Source organism: Sciurus vulgaris (assembly GCF_902686455.1).
Source record: "Sciurus vulgaris genome assembly, chromosome: X".
Lineage (NCBI taxonomy): Eukaryota > Metazoa > Chordata > Mammalia > Rodentia > Sciuridae > Sciurus > Sciurus vulgaris.
Window position 1 is genome coordinate 39561724 of NC_136471.1, and position 23039 is coordinate 39584762.

The window sequence follows — 23039 nt, forward strand, 5'->3', positions numbered from 1 at the left end:
ACTCAGAAATGTTTGGTTTTTGCCTCCGTGATTATAACATGCTTCAAAGCACCTAGATTTGATATTCATTGTCATCTTTGATTCCTCCCTCTACCTTGCCTTCATATCAAATTCCTAAGTCCTGTGCTTTCTTCCTTCCCATACATATTTTCTTTTCTCTCTATCCCAGCTTCCACCACTATGACTCTGTTTCCGTCATTTCTCCTTTATGAGTGATTCTCAGTATATAGTCCCTAGACCAGCAGCATCAACACTAACTGGGAACTTATTTTAAAATGAAAATTACTAACAGATCTCAAAACCACAGACTCTGGGGTTGGGCTCAGCAAGCTATAACTTAATAAGCCCTCCAGGGGATTTTGATGCATGCTAAGGTTTGAGATCCATTGTCCTGGACTAACAAAAAATCTCTAGCTGGCCTCCCTGCATTTTCCCTTCTTTCAAGCCATCCTGAAAAATGAGTTTGGTTTATTTGTGCTAAAATAGCATAATGATTCTATCATTCCTGTCCATCCTTTTAGTAAGTATAATGTCTCCTTATATTATATAATACTTTCTGTTGCTATGACAAAATACCTGAGGATTTGTAATTTATAAAGAAAAGAAGTATGGCCAAACATGGTGGCACACATCTGTAATCCCAGTGACTCCATAGACTGAGGCAGGAGGATCACAAGTTCAAAGCCAGGCTCAGTAACTTAGCAAGGCACTAAGAAACTTAGCAAGACCCTGTCTCAAAATAAAAAATAGAAGGGGCTAGGGAGGTTGCTCAGTGGTTAAGTGTCTCTGGGTTCAATCCCTAATACCCCCCAAAAAAGTGTGTATAACTTATATTTTTAGAGGCTGAAAGTCCAAGATCAGATGGTGCCATCTGTTCAGCCTCTGATGAGAGTCCCCTGGGCGATATCACATTATGGTAGAAAAAAATGGAAAGGCAACCAGCCACAGGCGGAAAGGGAAAAATAAGGATATATAGTGGCCTCACTTTATAAGAACCTATTCTCATAAGCACTAACTCTGCAGGACCAGCATTAATTCCTTTCCAGAGCAGCGCTCCCAATGACCTAATTACTTTGTACTTTGCACCTCTTAAAGGTTCCACTATCTCAGCATAACCACACTGAGAACCAAAACTCCAACACATGAACCCTTTGGGGACAAACCACAACCATACCATAGCATTCCTTATTGGAAGAAAAACCAACCCATAAAGTCTAGCACTCAATACCCTTCATGTAATTGTCTTTTCTAGTCTTGTCTTCCCATAGTCCCTTCTAAACACCCCTCAAGTCAGATAAGTCTCTTTACTGTCTGTCTTCTCTAGGAGCATAGCATTGGACACATAGCAGGGGCAAATAAAATACCAAATCATCAGAAATAGAATACCTCAATACATTCTACAAAATAGAGATAGTATAAATCAAAACCAAAATTTCCATGTACTTGGAAAATATTTATAATGAAAGCATTCAACATCAAATCTTATGGGATATGGCCATAAGAAGGAGCAGAGAGGTGTATGTTACCTACTCAGTCCATTTCACCATATCCATCAAAACAGGTATTTTTTTGTGTGTTCCCTTTCCCCAAGGACATGCTAAGTGCCCGAGTGGTTTAATGTGTTAATATACTCAAAGACTCCCAGCGACCTTGCTCCATGAAGACCTTTTCTGTCTCCAGTATCCCATAGCCCATTGGCTCTTCCCTTCAGCTGATACCAATCACATGCCATTTTGTACCATTGGTTAGCTTCACTTGTGGAAATGTCTACTCTCTGTAACTGGATTGTTTCTTAAATATGAAGCATACATTTAATGCCCAACTGTCTCCATGCTTATCCCATATTACCTAAACAAGTGCCTAGTAGATAATTGGTGATACATATTTATTTGCTGAGGGACATGAAGGAGTCCTTCATGGAGGATACATGAAGTGTATCACCTAGGAAAGTACATGGCTTGCTATTAAACAAGACCTTTTCAGCTTTCATATTCAATCTCATCTAGCCTCCTAACTGTTTTGAAGAATAGAACATAGGGAAGTTTCCATGAGTGGTGAGGCTTGGGAAACCTAGCAATGTTGACATTAGCTGAGTTTTTAAAATAGGCCAAGTTCTTATTCAATGGACCCACTTCCCCCATCATTCCTGAGTACTCTAACAAATGCTAAAGTTCTGCCAGTCAGGATGAAAGTCACCAGGTAAACTTACACTCAAGTGCAGTCTTTGCCTCCCCTGGGCAAAGGCAGAACTTTAACCGAACAGGAATGAACCACTCAGGGTGGAAAGTCAGGCGTATGGAACCTGGGTGAAGCTATATGGGGTAAGCTGTATTTTGTCAGGACCCTTTCAGATACAAGCAATATAAGACATTCTTCATCCACATTCTGATATAATACTGTATATACAAGCTCACAAAGCCATCAGGTCCATTCCCAAGTCTCAGCAGCAGCCTTCTCCTCCCCTTCTCTTTACTCCAATCCCTACCAGCAGCCTGTGCTACAATTCATTTTCTTCCATTACTCTGACAATCACCATGATAAGTCATACACCAGTAACTATAACAACAGGCTGCCACAGTACTGGAGCTCTGTCTTTTTGGGAGATAGAAACAAGGTCGTTTACCTGGGAGCAATCATGGCCCTGAGCAAACAGGCCTCCTAAAGGACCTTGCATTCATTTGGATGGTCCACTCACAGCAAGTACTCAAATCTTGTACACACACAATCCAGACCACTGTCCCTGTCTCTCCAGAAGGTTGAGCACAAGTGATCTCCTCCAATTTTGGGAAAATAAACCAATCCCCTCCTTGTCATTACTGGGCAAGAACTTGAACTCTAGCCTGGCGGTAAGACCTCCTCTGCCTCTCTAGTCTACCAAAACTACTCTCAGATGAAGATCACAGCCAGAGCATAAATGACTGACATGACTTTCAAGTATCAGACCATATGAAGACAGGCATTTTTAATAGAGACCAAATATTAAATAAGTAAAAATAGTGAGAAACTCTATCAGGTAGAATTTTCTGCTCCAGAGGGATGTGTGTGTGTGTGTGTGTGTGTGTGTGTGTGTGTGTGTGTGTGTGTTACTTTATGGTCCTCTAGTTGCTCCAGAAATCTGACCCTTTGGGCCTACTACCTAATCATCATGGTCTATTCCTTTAGGGGTAGATTTTGGTAACCTAGTGGATTTGTGATTCCTTGAGGAAAACACTTAGTCTTAGAATTCAAACTCTATGGACAACAGGAGGTCTAATGCCAGCCTATTTCTAGTCAGCAGGGAGACTATCTGTGCATGTTCAAAACCAGCTCAGAATCCATTGTCATACATATGTTAAAGTTGTAAAAATGCAGATTCCTGAGCTTCCTTGCATACCTACAGAATAAGAATCTGGGATTTAGACCTTAAATCAGCATTCAACAAGCTTATCTCTACCTCTCTGTATTTCCTAGGGCTTTTGTAACAAATAACCATAAAGTGGACGACTTAAACAAAATAAATATATTATCTCTCAAAGCAGGGGTCCAGAAGTCTGAAATGAAGGTGTCAGTAGGGTTGGTTCCTTCTGGAGGGAGAATCAATTCCATGCCTTTCTGCTAGCTTCTGGTGGTTCCCAGCAGTATCTGGCATTCCTTACCTTATAATTGCCATCACTGTAGTCTCACTGTAGTCTCTCCATTGTTACAGAGTTCTTATCTAGGTCTTCTGTTTCTGCATCCAAATATTCCTCTCCTTTTTCTTATAAAGATACCTGTCATTTGATTTATGGCCCATCCTAATCTGAATGATCTCATCTTCACCTGATTACATCTGCAAAGACCATTTTTCCAAATAAGGTCACTCTCAAAGCAGGAGTAAAGACTTGAACCGATCTTTAGAGTGGACAGGATTTAATCCACTATACTGTTTATGAGAACTACTTGCCTAAACAAGTGTTTTTCAAACATTTTCAGCAGCAGTCTTTCTTTAAATGAAATCCCACTGAGATGCAAAACAGACAGACCCAAAGAGAGCTACCCTAGTTTAAGTGCATATTGGGTGTTGCGGCCCCCAAAATCCCACTTGTTCTGTCTGTCTGTCTGTCTCTCTCACACACACACAACTAACACTCTCTCTCTCTCTCTCTCTCTCTCTCTCTCTCTCTCTCTCTCTCTCTCTCTCTCATATCTCCTTGGCTCCTGAGGAGCAAGCATAACTTGAAACTCAGTGGCCTAGAAGACAAGAACAGATGCTAATTCAGAGTTTGTGCTGTTAGCCAGCTTATAACTAGCAGGGTGACCTTGGACAAGTCACAAGCTTTCTACAGCTCAATTTCATCCTCTGTAAAATGAAGCTAATAATACCTAATCCGTACTGCCTGCTGTGAAGAAGAAATAAGATTAAGATATGTCAAAGTCTTTGGAAAAAAAGTTTTTGAAAATGTTAGATGGAGGTCAATGACTACTATTCCTAGCTTTATTCCTTCAGTTTGACTTAGCCTGTCACATCGTGTGGAGAGACCAGCCAGGAAGTAGAATTCATCACAAGGTACTGCCAGTACAATGTGAGGGAGCAGCTAGATAGTGAACTGGCCCAGTTCACAGATTATCTCCTCCTGCCTGGCCTATGATGGCAATATTCTTTCTTCTGCTACCAGGCAAGCTGCATGACCTCAAAGTCATCCTTACTTTTTCACTAGGGTCTAAGGATTTTAAACAACAGGGAGGTAGAGATTCTGGTCTCTGCATTAACAGCCCACCCAAGTAATTTTCTTTCTTGGTCACTTGCATCAATGCAAGCAGGCGGAAAGAGTCTAAGCCAACCTTCTCCCCATGGCCTGCGCCTCTGGGCTCTGCCATAATTACTCATTTGTCTGTGGCAGATGGCTCCAAATTAAAATTGGTCTCACAGATGAGCTAGAGAGATTAAATCTCAACAACATTGGTAAGTGTTTGTGTTGAGATTATAGAAAATCAGCAACAGGACACTTCATTTACTCCTGCTTCTATCTAGTTCTTAGTCTCAGGGTGAGATTGCACAGTGTGGAGGGGGATATTAGAACCTGGAGAAAGTGACTGGAGCACAGAAAGAAGACTTAAAAGAGTCTAGTTGAGAGATCTTAAGCATTCAATGTGAGAACAGAAAGTAAAGGAGAGATTACAAAATTCCTCCTGCTGTTTATAAGCAACCTGCTGTGGTAGAAAGATCATTGCCTTTGAGTTCAGTCTCCTATTAGATGTGTTTCCTTGGACAAGTCACTTAATCTCTCTAAACCTCAGTTTCTTCCTCTGTAACTAGAAACAATACTGGAGTCTACTTCACAGAGTTATAGTAAGAATTAAATGAAATAAGGCACGTATATCAAACTAGAACAGTCCCTGGTATGTTTTGGTAATATTTACAAAAAAGTGGAAAATAAATAAAATAGCTACAAGTTGTGTCTTTCCAGAATGATGCACCAAAAGAAGATAAGAGTTTTAGTGGATGATTAATCCTATTCAGTTTTGTTCAATTTTCTTAGTATTTTTCACTGTTAATCATATGTCCACGATAAAATTGAAAGATACTTAGTAACCTCAAGAAATTTATAAACTTTATGGAGAGAACAGATATGCACATGCTGTCCAGCCAGAACAGCCCTCTAGGAGATGATTATATTCATCTCTTGGGGAAAAAAATCGTTATTTAAACTTGATATCAAGTAGACAAAGGGAGTTGTCAGCACAACACATTGCAAGGAAGAAACCATGAACTAACCTCAAAAGCAATTCACTAAATGAAAACACATAAGTGCTTTTAGCCATTCCCCTGCCTCCCTTCAGCGTTACCAATGCAGGGCTTCCTTTGCTTAGCCTCATGCTTGTGACTGTATATAACCCTAACCCACATACACATGTCCAGTTAAGAAATGTCCTATTCCCCTCTGTCCCTGGGTATGTATGTGTCATCTGTATGATAGCATTACCTGCTCCTCACTTCACATGTACAGTTGTCTACTGTAGTCATTTTGTCTCCTTCTTACCTCTGATCCCTCAATTATTATTTTTTTCAGCATATGGCACTCGTCACAGTAAGCTATTGGATTTGAATAATGAAACGATGCAAAACTCAGATCCATCTTTCCATCTCCAGCTTCCCCCCAAAAATACTACCCAATCCCACCACATCAAACATTATCTGGTACTGATTCCTTTCCTCATGCTAACAAAAAACATGGAACAGTAATGCAACCGTACAAAAAAATGTATGTCACATCATCCAAATGTGTGATATGGACAATAAAAGAGGCCACTGTGAACATCAGTATACAGGGAGGTTTCAAGGGAAGAACATTTCAGAAAAGAAATAGGCTTTAAGCTGAAAAGTAAAGGATGGCAAACTGGTGAGAAGGAAGCAAATGTACAATGATGTGGAGAGTAGAAATGATGGTGGGTTGTCCACACTGGGTTAGAGTGAAGGGTTGGTGATGAAAAACATGCTTTGAGCTTATGGTACCCTCGTGAGATTAGCCACTGGAGGAAGGACCTGGATACCTCACTTATAGGACACTGGGCCATGTGGGTCTTTGATTCTGATCACAAACAGTAGGTGTTAGATTCCTGTGCTCACCTGTTTTCTTTCTTTTTCCCTCTCTCTGATCTTAGTTGATATAGAAAGATGAGTCTATGGCCACTGATTGAACAACTCCTTAGTTGGGACCTTAGTGAACAATCACTACCATTCCAGCAGGTTGTTAATGGCCCCCTGACTGGCAGTCAATGCAGAGAGAGCTGAAGTTGGGTGAAAGAAGCCAGACCCATTCATCACCAGGGACCTGATTGGTCAGTGTTGCCCTTCAGCAAATATTTGTGAGGAGCTGACAATATTGGTCTTTGACTCTCTCCTCTTTTGTCTATCCTCTTCTCCAAATGACATTCCCTCCTCTTCTCTGACCCCCTACATACATGTCTAATGTTTGTGCCCCATGTCTTACCAGCTTCATTTTTTTAAAGTGGATTTTTTATAATAGCTTTATTTTATTTACTTTTGTATGTGATGCTGAGGATCGAACCCAGTATCTAGGCAAGTGCTCCACCACTGAGCCACAATCTCAGCCCTTACCAGCTTAATTGATATAAAATTGTTATGCAAAAACATTGCATACATTTAATGTGTATAGTTTGATAATTTGGATACATGTATACACCTATGCACTACAGAGTAATAAACATATCCATCACCTTCAAGTTTTCTAAGGCCTCTTTGTTTTGTCTGTGTCCCATTTTTATTTCATTACTCAGCAATTCTCTAGGTTTCCATGATACCACACTTATCTAGGTATCCTCCTTCCTCCTTTACCACTGCGGGCTTTTTTTGTCAGAATCCTTATCTTTTTTTCCAATAGATACTGGTGCTGCCCAAGGTTCTGTCACTTCTACCTTTGTATCACAATAACTCTCATGTTTCACAATTTATTTTTCAACTTTCAGTTAGATATACCCATCTAGATGTATAAATATTAAAAATTCATGATGTCTAACGGTAATAACAATAGCAAATATTAATGGAGCATTCACTATGTGCCAGTCCCCATTCTAAATACATAACTTGCATTATCTTATTCAATACAACCATCCTGTCATGCAAGAAGATAATACTATTATATTTTTACAAATGGGGATATGAAGACACAAAGAAGTTGAATAACTTGCACAAGCTCACATAAGTTAGCAAGAGTACCTACTGAAGCTCGGCGTGGTGGTGCACACCTATAATCCCAGCAGCTCGGGAGGCTGAGGCAGGAAGATCGTGAGTTCAAAGTCAGCCTCAGCAACTTAATGAGACTCTGTCTCTAAATAAAACATTAAAAAGGCTGGGTATGTGGCTTAGTGGCAAAACACTGCTGGATTCAGTCCCCAGTATCAATTAAAAAAAAAAAAAAAGAACCTACTGTTATCCAAGCTTAGGAAGTATGGTAGTAGTCTGTGATCTGAATCCTTGTTCTAGACTCATTTCACACTCCTTGCCCTCCTCCTCATCGAGTGGATCTTCTCTCAAGTAGTGGCACTATTATCCTTTCAGTTATCTAGATTTTAAACCAAAGAGTTGTCTTCCTCTCCACCCTCTCCTCAGTGTCCCACATCCAGTTGGTTACAAGTGCTTCTACATAACTTTGTTGAGGTGAGGAGGGAAACGTGTAAACAATCAATGGCAATATAAATGCTGTTAAAGATAAGAGGAAAGTGCTGTCTATGTGGGAGCATAGGTATCTTTTTCCTGTCACCAAAATTGCCTCATTTCCTATAGAGGAAATTTCAAAATACAGGTACTGGATTGATAGTTTGAGGAAAGATGGCTGACTAATGGCCCTTCAAATTATGCTGCACTGTCTCTGATAACTCTAGCCCTATACTTGAAAGGAAATTGAGGCCAACAGGCAAGATATATTAAGAAAAGGAGTTTCTTCTCCTATCAGCAGGAAGTTTCTGGAGTCATAAGTAGAGCCACCTTAGCAAGGGCCATCCTGAGTTCAGGGACCTGCTGATAAACCCAAACATTTTGTTGCCTCTGGCAGGATTAAGCGACTCCAATCCACAGATACTTCTCTGTTCTAAGACAGAAGTAGAGCAGAGGGAACAGCACATGATTAGAAGGAACTTGATTGAAGAAAGGTTTCCTGTTTCACCTCACTCTCAGAAGATTGTTGTTGCCTGTTCATTAGTGTAGGAGGGCTGTGAGCCCAATAAGAAAAAAAAAAATACTGAAAGAACCCTCCTAAGAGCCAAATGAGAGAAAGAAGAGGAAGCCAGTTCCAGTGACAGTTCATCTCTGAGACTACCACTTTTCTCTCTCTCCCCCCAGGAAAGAGAGGTGATGACCTGTAACAATCATTTCTGACACTCAAGAGCAAAATTTCTAAATCCCCCTTGGCTCTTCCTTGACAGCTCATGGTGATCTGCTGTTTTCAGCCACCATCAGCTTCATTATGTACTGTGGATAGAACTTTGGAGCTAAAAACGACTAATAGAGATGCTCCAGTCCATCCCCTTCTCATTAAAAAGGCTTTACACTCAAACCACCAGGAAGATATTATCTCCCCACCTCCCAATGTGCTTGCACAGGAAAGGGCTTCAGTCCCACTGAGATAACCAGTGCTTAGAATAATCTGGGCTTTGTCCATCCAAGCAAAATGAAGAAGTGTCACATCCAAACAAACAAACAATTTTTCCCTCCACCCTCTAATTTCTTAACTCTTGATATGAGAAGTGAAGTTACTCAAGTATCAGGGTCCTATATCACCATCACCTTTATGCACATTCATTTGCAAATAAGCAATTTTGGGAGTTTTTGACATAAAAGCAATACATGTTAATTGTAAGAATTAAAACAATATAAAAACACATAAAGGAGAACATCTCCTGTTTCCCTCTCTCAAAACTAACTTCCTAGAAGTCATCACTATAAACAATTTTTGTGGGTCCTCCTAGGTGTTTTATACATATTCAGACAAACACACACAGACTTTTTTATGACGAATGTTCTGCAATATATTCTTTTCCCCTAAAAATGCACTGTGGCTATCTTTCCCCTTGGGGATGTTTCTCTATACTGCACTGTTTTTAACAGCAATATTGTATCATACAAATGTGCCATATATATTTAACGGGTCCTTTATTAAATCAGCATTTCAGTTGTTTCAAGGTTGGTTGTTTTATTGTTGTTCTTTTCCTTTTCTAAACAACATCATAACAAATATCTTGTATACATGTCTTTCAACACCTGTGTAATTGTTCTCTCTAAATCCCCAGTAATGGAATTATAGAATCATAGGGTACATACATTTTTTAATTTGGATATAAATTGTTAAGCTGACCTCCAACTAGCAGTATGTTAGAGTGCCTGTTTCTCACATCTTTGAAATCAGTTTGAAAAAAGATTTTTTTAAATCTTCGTCAATCTGACAAGCGAAGATATGCTCATTATTGTTTTACATTTGAATTGTTATTATAAGAGGCATTTAAATCTTTTAATATGGTAAGCCATGTGTTATTCTTCTGTGCGAAACTGCTCATATTTTTAATTCATTTTCCCACTAGAGTCTTCGTATTTTCTTACTGATTTGTCTAAACTCTTTGTATATTAAGCTCATTAACAATTTATTCACTTTTTTAAATTGCTTACTCTGATTTATTAAAGAACAGTGATTTACTCGGCTGTACAGAAAATTTGGAGCAAAGAGCAAAGTTCATTGGATTCTAGGTCCTTTAACTTTTCTGCATATAAATACAAAACTGTCTTAAATGATGCTTAAAATATCTTAATGTCTTTCTAGTATAACAGTATTCATGCACAATAGTCCTTTATTTTTATGTTTCCAATTTAGTGCTTAAGTATCACTGCAAAGGAAAGAATGTTTATACTGCTGTTATACTGATGGTTTGAGTTGGAAACACAGAAGAATAGGACAACACAGGCCTACACTCAATCCCAAAAGAAGTAGAAAGGAAACAGAAACAGGAAGAGCATAAGAATGAGTTCTAACAAGACAATGCAAAAATCCATTTCATCTTTTGTTTTACTTGACTTCATGGCAACAGAGTCACTACTTCAGAAAAGATACCAAGGGTCAAATTGTACAGGAAAACATTTTCCTTGAGTTGTGAGGAAACATACAAAAGTGCGAAAATGTGTTACCTGAGAAGTCTATACTATGTCTAGTCTAACTACAAATTGTCTGCATTGACTAGCTAAAGAGGATCGTTTCCAAAGCCCTATTTCATATGGTGCCATGCAGACATGATCATCAAGATTAAGAATGTGGGGCTGGGGTTGTAGCTCAGTGGTAGAGCACTCGCCTCACTCGTGTGAACCCAGATAGGTGCATAGCTAGCTCTCTCCTGTCTTTCAGAAGCCTTCTTCATTGTTATCAGGTAGGCACTGCCTGATCTCCCGATTTTTAAAAAGCACCTCCTTTGGGTCTAGGCCAAGGAATGGGATAGCTGGGTCAAATGGTGGTTCCGTTCTTCTATTTCATGTACAAACAGAGAAACAAGATGTATCCCGTTTGTTTACAATAAAAATAAGTTTTTAAAAAAAGCACCTCCATTGTTCCCTATCCCCTTGTTGTGCTTCAGGATTCTTCACAGCATTATCACCACCTGACGTGTGTATTGCCTCTCTCAAGAAGATACTTGCCTTATTTTGTTGACTTTTGAATCTCTAGTGCCTAGAGCAGTTTTCCAAAAGTGGCAGGTGTCCTAAACATACTTTTTAAATGAATGAATGAGTAAAATTAATAGAATATCAGACCTGGAGAGATTTCTTTAGCTCATTTCCTCCCCATTTTATTGATGTGAAAAAATAATGTGCAGAGAAGGGAAGTGATTTTTTTCAAGCTCAATAGGGTGACTTTTATAGCAGAGCAAAGATGCACAACTTCTGACTTTGAACTATTACTTACACTACATTAACATTAGAGTCTTCTGTCTTTAAAGCCACTCAGAATGAATTCTAAGACATCCTTTGATCACTCATTCTAGAGCCTAGCACCATAAATTTTCTTCCATGCATCTAACTTAAATCCTTCACCTTCATTTCAGCTCTTAGTAAAAAGGGAAGACATTCTAAAGACACAAAAACCTTCCTTCAATCAAATATCTGCTATTTTAAGGAACCGATAATTGCTCCAAATAAAGCCCAAGGCAAGATTTCTGATCTCCATGGTGTCCTAAAAGAAAAGTTTCTCACCACATGGCAGGGATCTAAGGACACATGGTTGGAAGGCCGTGTATGAGACTGAGGTGATAATATCTTTTCCACAAGTTCAGTCTGGGCAGGGCAGCAATAAAAATACATCCTCTAAAAACAAGATGTGTTTGTATCTAAAGAATAAATCCATTTAGTTTGTAGCCAACAGCCCCTGGCATTGGATTGGAAACATTTATTCATCACACAGATGTGGTTATAATTTACAGCTTGTACTAACCTACTAGTTTTCCTTTGAGACTACTGAGGGAGTATATAGTGGTGAGCCCTGACTTGACCTTCAGGTCATTTTTCTGCCTTCCCTGTGGGAGCCTAATTTTTTCTTCTAGCATTAAAATCTCCTTATTATTTTAACCACAGACTGCCATGATGTTTTAAAATATATTTTTAGTTATAGATGGACACAATACCTTTATTTTATTTATTTATTTTTATGTGGTGCTGAGTATTGAACCCAGTGCCTCACATGTGCTAGGCAAGTGCTCCTCCACTAAGCCACAACCCCAGCCCCTGCCATGATTTTCAATTAGCAGGTACACATTCTAAACCAGGAAGTGGGACAAGGTGGGCCTGCATATTCTGCTGCCAGTGCTATGCTCTTCTGGTTAATTGCTTGTCTGATCAGAATAAAAAGTGTTCTCTGGATCCTGGATCTTACTTGGGAGAAAATAACAGATCTTATTTGGAGAAGCTATTCAAATAAGCTAAACTAATGCTTACTAGAAATCACTTTTTGGTCACTCCTATTACTTTTTCATTTAAACTACTCATAAGGAAGTCTGAATTGGTAAATTCAACTAAATGATCAAACTGGTATGGTTATTTCCATTCCCGCTGTGCCCCCCTCATTTTTTTTTTTTTTTTTGGTACTGGGGATTGAACCCAGGGGCACTCAACCCCTGAGCCACATCCCCAGTCCTTTTATGTGTTTTTTATTTAGAGCCGGGGTCTCATTGAGTTGCTCAGGGCCTTGCTGAGTTGGTGAGGCTGGCTTTTAACTCGCAATCCTCCTGCCTCAGCCTCCCAAGCTGCTGGGATTACAGGCATGTGCCACTACATCCAGCTCCATCCCCTTTTATTATCAAGATTGGCGAACACAACCCAGCAACCTGACAGAAAACCATGAACTAGCACTTTCAATCCTGAGCTCCTTCATTTCAACCATACTGAACTATTTCCTGAAAAAGCTCTGAGCCCAGCATCCAACAGGTTGAGTAGATGAGCTCAGAGTTACCCCATACTTAGAGTAAATGAACTACAAGCTAGGAAATCATTATTATTGGACAGGACTAAGTGGAATTGTTAGCGAAAATCAGCATTGCAAAGTATTTAAAAGTTGGCGCTGGGGCCCTTCTTGCCAAAGGTAGGCATAACATTGATAAAGTATTTATTATACTGCATCTACTACCTAGCTTGCCTGTCATCTCCTTCTCTACCCCTCTCCTCATCCTCCTTTTTGGCCTCTTTAAGAGTCTGACCTCTCACTTTCCCAAAATAAGCCAGAGAACCCTGAACTTTACCTCTAAGCATGTGACTGGCTACTTCCAGAGTGATCAGAGCTTCTACCATACAATGGCCAAGGGCAGCCTTTGTTCTTAAATGTGCATGCCTCCCAGGAGCACCACTTGATTTTCCAGGGCAATGACCTCCAGTGAGGCTATGTAGAGTCTTGATCTGGGTTACTACCCACCAGCATTCTTGAGAGTGTGCAGTTCCTGGGCAAGGACAAAGAGCTATTTGCTGGTTACCAAACCATGACTGCTGCTGCCACTACCCTAAAAATGAAATCAAGAAAGAGGAAGGAATATGTCCTTACTGCCAGCTGTATGCCACATCACTACTCAGGAAAGCTTTTTCTTTTTTAAGCTGGGGATAGAATCCGAGGGCACTTTACCACCAAGCGCCATCCCTGCCCTTTTTGTTTTTTTTTTATTTTGAGACAAAGTCTCATTAAGTTGCCAATGCAGGCCTTGAACTTGGAACCCTCCTGCCTCAGCTTCCCAAGTCACTGTAATTACAGGCCTGCACCCCCATACCCAGCTGGAAAACATTTTCGACAAAGCGTTCCATACTAGGGAAAACAACCAGGGGTTGTTGAATAGTGCATGATGGGGAAGGAAGAAATGTGGCCACCCAATTTCAAAATGATAATCTCACCACTGTAGAGAAATGGAATGGTATGTCAGCACAGGACATATATGGGCAGAGGTAGAATAGCTGGGAGGCAGGGGTATTATCAAAGGTTTAAACATATGAGACTGGACTACATTATCATCAAGGTCTCTTCTAATCCTGTGATTTTGCAATGTGTGTATCAACTGTGGTACATGATATGATAAACAAAGTCTGGGAGTGGAGTTCTCCAGTTGACTTCATCCTTCAACTCTTACAAATTACTTAAAGTTTCTTTAGCTTAATCTCTTTCCAGTGAAAAGTGAAGGAATAACACTAAAAACTTTCAAAGGATGCTGTAAGGAAATGAGCAACATTTTGAAATTATTCTAACCCACATTAAATAGATGTTTTGCCTGACACACAATTGGCTTAGCAGAGAGGCAAGAATACAAAGTCCCAGTTTAGAAAAACACAGGGAAATTCACTACAACGCCACAGATATTGATGTCATTGACATACTTCTTAGCATAAAACCTTTAGAATTCTGGAGGATATCTGTTCGTCTGTGGTCTACTTAATGATAGAATCATTAGGATTAAATAAAACAAAATAATCTGGTCTATTCTTCTATCCCTGCAATCAATTGAAGGTGTATTATTGGTCCCTCACATCTGAGAGAGTTAAACACCCCAATGCTAATTTTTTGGAACTGAACCTTGGCAGGGTATAAAAGAAACCCCAAAGTAATTCCGTGTGAATGTCAGTTGCCCAGAATTTTCAAATGTATGCCTGGGGCCCCCAGGGAGTCTTAAGTTTATGAGTGTAACCAAAGATGAAGCTAAATACACCTGATCACCTTTGTGACCCTTTTCTGACAATAGACAAGCAATCCCTGTGTCTGTGGAGCCTTCTAAGTGCTAGGTGCTATCTTTCCTCACTTGCAACTTTTTGTCTACCTTCAAGCTCCTATCCCCTAGTAACTAAAAATTAAAGAGAAAATCAAGTAGTAATAAATGTAATTTGGAGCCCCAACCCTTTTTAAGGCCTCCTTGGGGTCGGCCCTGGCCTGTTCTGTGCTCCTGACAATTTGCTACAGAGTGAAGGAGTGAAGGGCTGCATTAAAGCTATGAGGTATCTGGCTACATGTGTCTTTCAGCTAGACAGACATGTTTTGCAAGTGATTGAAAGGTCATCATTACATTTAAAATGTTTTGCCATCCCAAGTTACAAATTTGGAGCATGTCTGACTTCAGGGAAATAGGGAGAAGGTAGCTGATATTTTCCTAATTTGTTAGTGATCAGCCTTGAGCTTACCTTTCTCTGGGGAGATAGCAGCCCACATCCCTTGCCTGGAAGCATAACATGGAGAAAGTCAGGCAAGAGACAGTAGCAGCAGGGTTAGAAGCCCAAAATAGCTCTCCTTCCCCCATCCCTAACCAGAGACAACCAACTTCCTGCTCTTTTCCTTTAACACTTGGTCCATTCTGACAAGAACAAAAGACATTCTACTTGAGACATACTATTGATAATGCAGCTGCCAGCTCAAAAACTTTGCAATGAAAAGAGATGTCACAGAAAAAGAGAGAGAGTATAGGGGAGGAACGTTCTTGAGTTCTTCCCTCCCAGAAGGTAGCAAAGGAAAAATATACTGGTAAAATCAATACATTATAAGAATATTAGATAACCTTTGTCAAAGATTGTGTTTAGAAAGAACTCGTTTCCAATTAATTGAACGATGTCAACATGACAGGCATGAGTTCAATCACAGAATGATTTAAGTTACTTTTCCTGTCAACCAAAAGTTACATGTTTTTAAAATGACTTCTGTTTTATTAGTGGTCTGATAACTTAACCCTGATCGTTATGTACTGAAAATCAACTGTTCTTCATGATGCTGTCATGGCCACCAATCAGAGAATCTTTTAATTTTTTTTTATATTTTTTAGTTGTAGATGGACATAATACCTTTATTCTATTTATTTTTATGTGGTGCTGACAATCAAACCCAGTGCCTCACATATGCTAGGGAAGCACTCCACCACTGAGCCACAACCCCAGCCCCCATCAGAGAATTTCAAATCCCATTTTTCTGCTAAATATAGAAGAAGTATTATTGAAATGTGCTCCACTGAGATGTCTGTGCTAGGTGAACTTAAGTATCTTGGCATTATTCAGGATCAGGCTTCTTTTCTCAAAGTTCTGGTGTAGAGTGAGGGACCCTGGTTGCATGGGAGTTTCTGAAAGAAGCCAGTTGGAAATTTCAAATTGGGAATTCAATCAGAAAGATACTAAATAAAAAACTGCTCCAGAGTGCCTCCAATGGTACCAACCGCTAAATGTTTCCTGTCTGCCATTAGTGAAAGTCATTGTAAGTTTGTCTCACATTGGTCTAGAACATCCATAATTCATGGACTTTCCATTATGATGGTATTCAAGGACCCTAATTATGGTATTGCCATGAGATGTATACCCACTTACAGTGTGGCTGAGAATAATAGCAACTATACCATGGAAAGACAATCTCCATAATGACCTGCCCAGTTCCCTGATACTATAGTCTCTCAGTCCTCCAGAGCCCCCACACCTCCAGATGAATGACTCTTCCATTCATTCCCATGAGATGACAGTCCAGATCTGGGACTAAACCTGTTCCTAGTTATGATGACTCTCAGAACTAAAAACCAATAGCTCAGCAGTTTAGCGTCAAGTAGATCAAACTTCTGGTCCCTTCTGAATCTTGTATTTTGGTAGCTATGCTTAAGCCCTTGCCTTATTGCCATGTGACCAAATCTCTCTTTTATATTCTACTTCAGAGATTCTAAACTGCAGGTATTTTGGCCCTCCATGGAGATATTTGGTAGTATGGTTTGAATATGTCCTCCATATTTTGTGTGTTGGAAACTTAATCCCCAATGCTAATCATATTTGAGAGGCAGGACTTTGGGGGAGGTGATTGGGTCATGAGCGCAGATTAACCCATGTATGGATTAATGGATTAAGGGGTTATTGTAGGAGTGACTTGATTACTCTGTTGACCTCCACCATGCAGCAAGAAAGCCCTCATCAGATGCTGAGCAGATGCTCTTGGACTTTTCAGTCTCTAGATCCATGAATTAAATATTTTTTCTATTTATTATGAATAGTCTGAGTTATTCAGTTACAGCAACTCTAAATGGGCAAAGACAGAAAATTGGTACTGAGAAGTAAGGCTGTTGCTAATAATGAATACCCAAAAAATATGGAATTGGTTCTGGAACTGGGCAATAGGCAGAGGCTGGAAGAATCTGGAGGGTCAGGTTAGAAAAATCCTTTATTACCATAATAAACAGAGCATTAAGAATTATTCTGAGGGGCTGGGGAGATAGCTCAGTTGGTAAAGAGCTTGCACAAGGCCCTGGGTTCAATCCCCAGCATCGCAAAAAACAACAAAAAAAAAAGAATTATTCTGTGAGGGTTCAGAAGAATACAAACAGAATAGAAAAATCTGGAGCATCTTAGAAATTATTTGAGTAGTCACAACCAGAATGTTGATAGGAATATGGACAGTAAAGGTCATTCTGATGAGGTCTCAGATGGAACTGAGGAACAAAGTATTAGAAACTGGATTAAATGTCATTCTTGTTATACAGTAGCAAAGAATTTGTTGAATTTGTGTCTATGTCCTAGGACTCTATGGAATGTGGACTTTAAAAGCAATAAACTAAGATATCTGGGAGAAGAATTTTCTCAACAGTGAAACATTCAGGCTGCTGCGTGGCTACTTTTAACTGCTTACAGTGAAATGAGAGAAAAAAGAGATGACTTAAAAATAGAACTTATAATTAAAAGGGAGACAGAGCAGAAAGATTTGGAAAATTCTCAGCCTGGCCATGTGGTGAATGAAAAAGGATTTTCAGGAAAGGAAACCAAGGGTGTGAGTGAACAACTGTTTGCTCAGGAGATTAATAACAATAGAAGGGATCAAGACATGGGAGAAAGACACTTCGTGTAATTCAGATATCTTTGAGTCTGCCCCTTCCATCTGCATCAAGAGCCCAGACATTTAGGAGGACAAAATGGTTTTGGCAGACAGGCCCAGGGCACCCTCTATGGGCTCCTTCATTGCCTAGGACCGCCTCAAGTATCTGCTCCCCAGATTCTTGTGCAGCACCTCTTAGCCACTCCAACAGAGGTTCAAGCATGTTCAGGTGTGCCTCAACCTGTAGTTCTAGAAGGTACAAGCAATAAACCTTGGCAATGTTTACACAGTGCTAAATCTGCAGATGTGCAGAATGCAAGAGCTATGGAAGTACAGAGGCATCCACCTTGATTTTAAAGGCTATCTCAAACAACATGGGGACCCGGGCAGAGACATGTAACAGGGATGCAGTCATTGCAGAGTTCCCACTAGAACAATGCCAAATACAAGTGTGGGATCAGAGCTAACACAGAGATTCCCCATCAGGGCAATGCTTAGTGAAACTGCAGCAGGACTGCCACTGAGGCTCCAGAACTGTGGAGCCACCAGGGCTTAACTCCAACCTGGGAAAACTAAAGTGTGGGCAGAACCCAGCAAAGTCTTGGGGCTGGGAGTTTGCAAGGCCTTGTGGGCCCAACCTCCTCACCAGTATGTTCAGAAAGTAGAATATGAAGTCAAGGAAGATGACTCTGGAGCTTTAAGACTGAGTGTGGTTTTCCCTCTTGAGGTTTGGACATAAGTGGGGTGGGGCCTGTTACTCGTTTCTTTATGCCTTTTTCTCCCTTCTGTAATGGTAATATCTATCCTATGTGTTGTGGAAGTACATAACTACCACAAGACTACTTTAGGCCCTTTTCTTTATTCACAGCTCTTGAGAGTAATGGTGAGACCTACCCTTTCATAAATTTCCTTTTACACTCTGAGAATCAAATTAGCTAATTTTTATCACCCAAGTTCTTGTAGGCCTAAGCTGGGATTCCTGGTGTTGACTACAATCTTTCCATTGTTGTAGCTGGAAACTGCTTAAAACAAAATAGAGGTTCTTAATCCCTCTGTTTCCATGCAATACTCTCTTTTTGTCCATTCTGTTTTCATTTTGCTGGAATGTGTGCTCCTACCAGGATCAGCACCCACTAGGAAAATTATAATGGTTATTTATATTGAATCCCATTATATAGTTGATGGCAATCTGGTTATCATGTCTTCCATGGTCCTGTGTCTGCACCTGGGTTTTCAACCCCGTCCAGAAACCTTTATCCTGCTATACAAATCCACACTAGTCATGTGATAAGCAATGACAGGGAAAACTCTAAATCAGCTTCTCACCATCCTCTTTCCAGTAGAGCAATCTACAAGAGAAAATTAATTTTAAAAAATCACATGGTGACCTATAAAAATGAATCAAGAACTACGGCTTTCTGAAAATCTATTTGTAATAAACTCAACCATAGGCCTACCTGCAAAGCTAACTGTACACTCTTATTGGCGGATTGGGGTTTCGTTCCTTTGTGCAATGCTCAAGGCATAGGGATCAGAACTTTATTTCTGACATTTCCCCCATCTCAATAACAACTCATGTCTTCTACTTTATTCATCTTTGACTCGTTACATCATATTCACAGTTTCCTGGAAGATGTCACGCCTTAACTATATACAAAATGCCTTCACACAGGGATGGCACACCAAAGGCCATCATTATACACCTTATTGGTTTTTATACATCAACATTAACTTTTTTTAAAAAATCATCAAGTAGATTCTGTAACTTTAACCCTGCTGTGGTTTGAATATCCAAAAGTCCATATATGAAAGGCTTGGTCCCTAAGGTGACATTACTGGGAGGTGCTGTGGACCTTCAGAAGATGGGTCCTAGTAGGAGGTCCTTAGGTCATTGGAGGTATACCCTCAAAAAGGACTGTAGGGCTCCACAATTGCTCTGCTTCCTCTCTGTCTCTCTACTTCTTGATTTGGGATGTGATCACTTGCTCCAGTATGTTCTCACAGTATTGCCATCTGCCACCCTTATCAGAAGCCAAACCAATGGGCTGCCCAGTCTTAGATCTGAACCTCCAAACTGTGAGCTAAATAATCCTTTTCTCTTTAATGATAATTATCTGAGATATTTTGCTCTAGTAATGAGATTCTGAATAGTACAATGAAGTTTTGTTCATTGTAGTCATCCAATCTAAATTATTAATCTAAATTACTGTATTCTTTGTCTTTGAAATCAACTGACATGATCCAGCAAATCCTAATTCTTATGGTTCTGTTTTTACTGGAGTCTGGGAAACATATTCTTTCTCATATGATGCCAATATCTGCCCACAGAGTAGCTCATGCCTCACCACTACTCCTTGTTGGTAGGCAGAGCAGGAAACTGGTAATGTGACATGATTAGATGCTGGTGTTCTTCATTTCTGTGTAATACAAATAAATGAAATTTCATTTCCAATAGTTTCTCAGACTGCTGAAAAAGGTTTAACATTGATTTTATCTGACATGCTGGGGTGGGGAGGAGAGGACCCAGCAGGTGGAAAAGAGGGATTCCAATTTCACTAAATTCAGGCACAACACAAGGAGATTAATTTTCAACATGATGCTATCAGGCCAGCTATGTGAGGAAGTGCCAATCAGAGAGGTTTAGGCCTGTGAAGAGATGGCATTGTGGGTATGCATGAAGTGGCTTCTGATAAGGGTCTTCCCATTAATTACAAATGGAGGGTATAATTTCAGAAGCCATGATAAACTCCACCAAGGGCGCCTGCCTAAGTCTGTAACAATAGGGTTCAGAAAAATTCCAATTAGCAGATTGTGTCCAGTGATGAGGCTAATAGAAATGAAAGAAGTATCATTTGGGCCAGTCCTGAGAGTAGGGGAGATTAGAGCATCGCCTATCCCTCTGAGATATCTTTTGGCCATGAAATTTACTTGAAAATATGAGGAAAGTGACTTTATCTCACTTTCTTCTCTGTACTTCAAGTGTTTAATGTGATGAACTCAGCTGGGTGATTCTGTCCCATGCTTATTAATCTAGAAAAATCCTAAAATATAATGTTGCCTTTTCAAAAAGGGGACCTAGAGCAAATCTAGGCACAAATTTATTAGGGCCCAAATGCAACTCCCCAGAGAGAGGCAGGCAGTGTAACTTCTTTAATGGTCATGTCCTTGACCCACTTCATTGCAAATTTTGAAATTCAATCAAATTGGTTGATGCACTGAGTTTCTATAAGAGTACACTTGTAGGTAATATGAACCAAATCTAATTTACCAGCCTGTTGATTTCCTTCTATCTTCTTTCCCTGTGTTCACATCTTTTTTATTTCCTTTTTTAAAAAAACATGATTTTTAATCAGAAGCCTAAAATCATTCACAGGATGTTGGAGTTCAAAAGGAAGGCAAAACTTGGTAAGAAACAATAAAATTGAATTTTCCACCTGGTCTCAATCTGAACACAACATGGCAGTTGTAGGATGATTTTTTAAAAACGGTTTAAATCATGATCTTTACACAAATTTAAAGTCATTTTGTGCCTAGGATTTTATTTAACTCATTAATTAACAAGGGAAACAGTAAGCCAGGGGTTTGCAAGCCAAATCCAGGCTTTCAACTGATTTTACAAATACAATTTTATTGGAGAACAACCATGCCATTCATCTATGTATTATCTATGGCTATTTTCATGCTACAATGGCAGAGTTGTGTGGTCCACAAAGTCTAGAATATTTACTACTTGGTCTTTTATAGAAAAAATTGCTATAGGCTTTCAGGAAAGTTGAAATAAATTTATATATGGATGCAAAATAGTTATCTGCAAGGCAATAATCAATTGCATTCAAGCAGATAAGAAATATTTGCATTGTAATGCGTGGTGTTTAAAACTCAAAAACTATCAAAGATTTGGATAGTGGAAGGTGTATTTATTTGATTTATCATTTAAAGTTCCCTGAATATTTAATAAAAATCAAAAATTAAAAAACTGATTTATAGCACACAAACTCACACACACACACACACACACACACACAACAATCAAGGGGGCTGGGGCTGTAGCTCAATGTTAAAACACTTGCCTAGTCATGTGTGAGACACTGGGTTTGATCCTCAGCACCACATAAAAATAAATAAATAAAATAAAGGTATTGTGTCCATCTACAACTAAAAATATTAAAAAAAAAAACATTCAAAGGCATGGGTAAAAATATACTAGACAGGACTTCTGGTTTCCTTTTCACACAATCTGAAGTCTTTTCCAATTTTTCTTGACAGCTGCTAGGAGAAAACTATGTACAGAGCTATCACTACTGAAAATGAAGTAGGAAGCAAACTATACTGTGGTTTGTAAGGCCTGAGAAAGACCTTCACTACACATAAGTCCCCACCAGTTTACTTTTTGAAATTCTCATCTTTCAGCCAAGGCCATGGTATTCTTTCTAGGTACCACCCATTAAAATGCAAATACCCTCTGCCAGTGACAGTTCCAGATGTGGTTACCAATAACAATTTGGTATAGATTTTTTTCAGAGTTTGGTTAATCAGTCACCTGGAAGGGCCCAAAGGTCAAGGGACCCGGATGAAAAACCAATAAAATTTAGTGAGGTAAATCTATATAGAATAGTCTAAAATATAAGCACAGACGATAGAAGGCAGTACTGGTTAAGCCCCAACAGGGTCTTGCATGATAGCACTGAGTTTAAAAACAGAAGGGTGAACAACAGCTCTGGATTCATTTATATTAAGTTTAGGAGATCATTAAAAAGTACACAAAAGTGCATTGGGTGGGGTGTGCACTTAAAGTTTCCCATATGTTACACTTTTGCCCAGAACATGATGAACAAAACATACTGCTGTGCTGGGGAGTGTGCTTTTGATTGGGACAAATTTATAACACATTTGTTATAATGATAGGAACCACATTTGCTGAGAACCTAGTATGTTTTAAACATTATGTAGATAATACACACAAAATTTCATTTCATCCTCATAATTTTGCCCAGCTGCTATTATTTTTCCCATTTTATAAACACAAAAAGGCTAGTAAATGGCAAAGTCAAGAGAGGTATGCTTAAATTGCACTGTGGGAGAGACCTCCTCCGAACTGTTTTGAGCACAGCCCCTGTTCTCTGCATCTCCTGATCATCTTCTGATTTAGTCACTATCCGAGGTGCTCTAATTACCTTGTCCTCTCTAACCCAACACGTGTCATTACCCAGGATGACTTCAACATCCACATGGAGAACCCAACCA

The 23039-nt window shown here is 39.5% G+C and overlaps 1 protein-coding gene across 1 annotated transcript in view; it reads left to right on the forward strand.

The window, feature by feature from the left end:
* Positions 1–23039, forward strand: part of TRPC5 (transient receptor potential cation channel subfamily C member 5) — a 273683-nt gene that overhangs the window by 132403 nt on the left and 118241 nt on the right. The gene's annotated exons all lie outside the window — the stretch shown is intronic.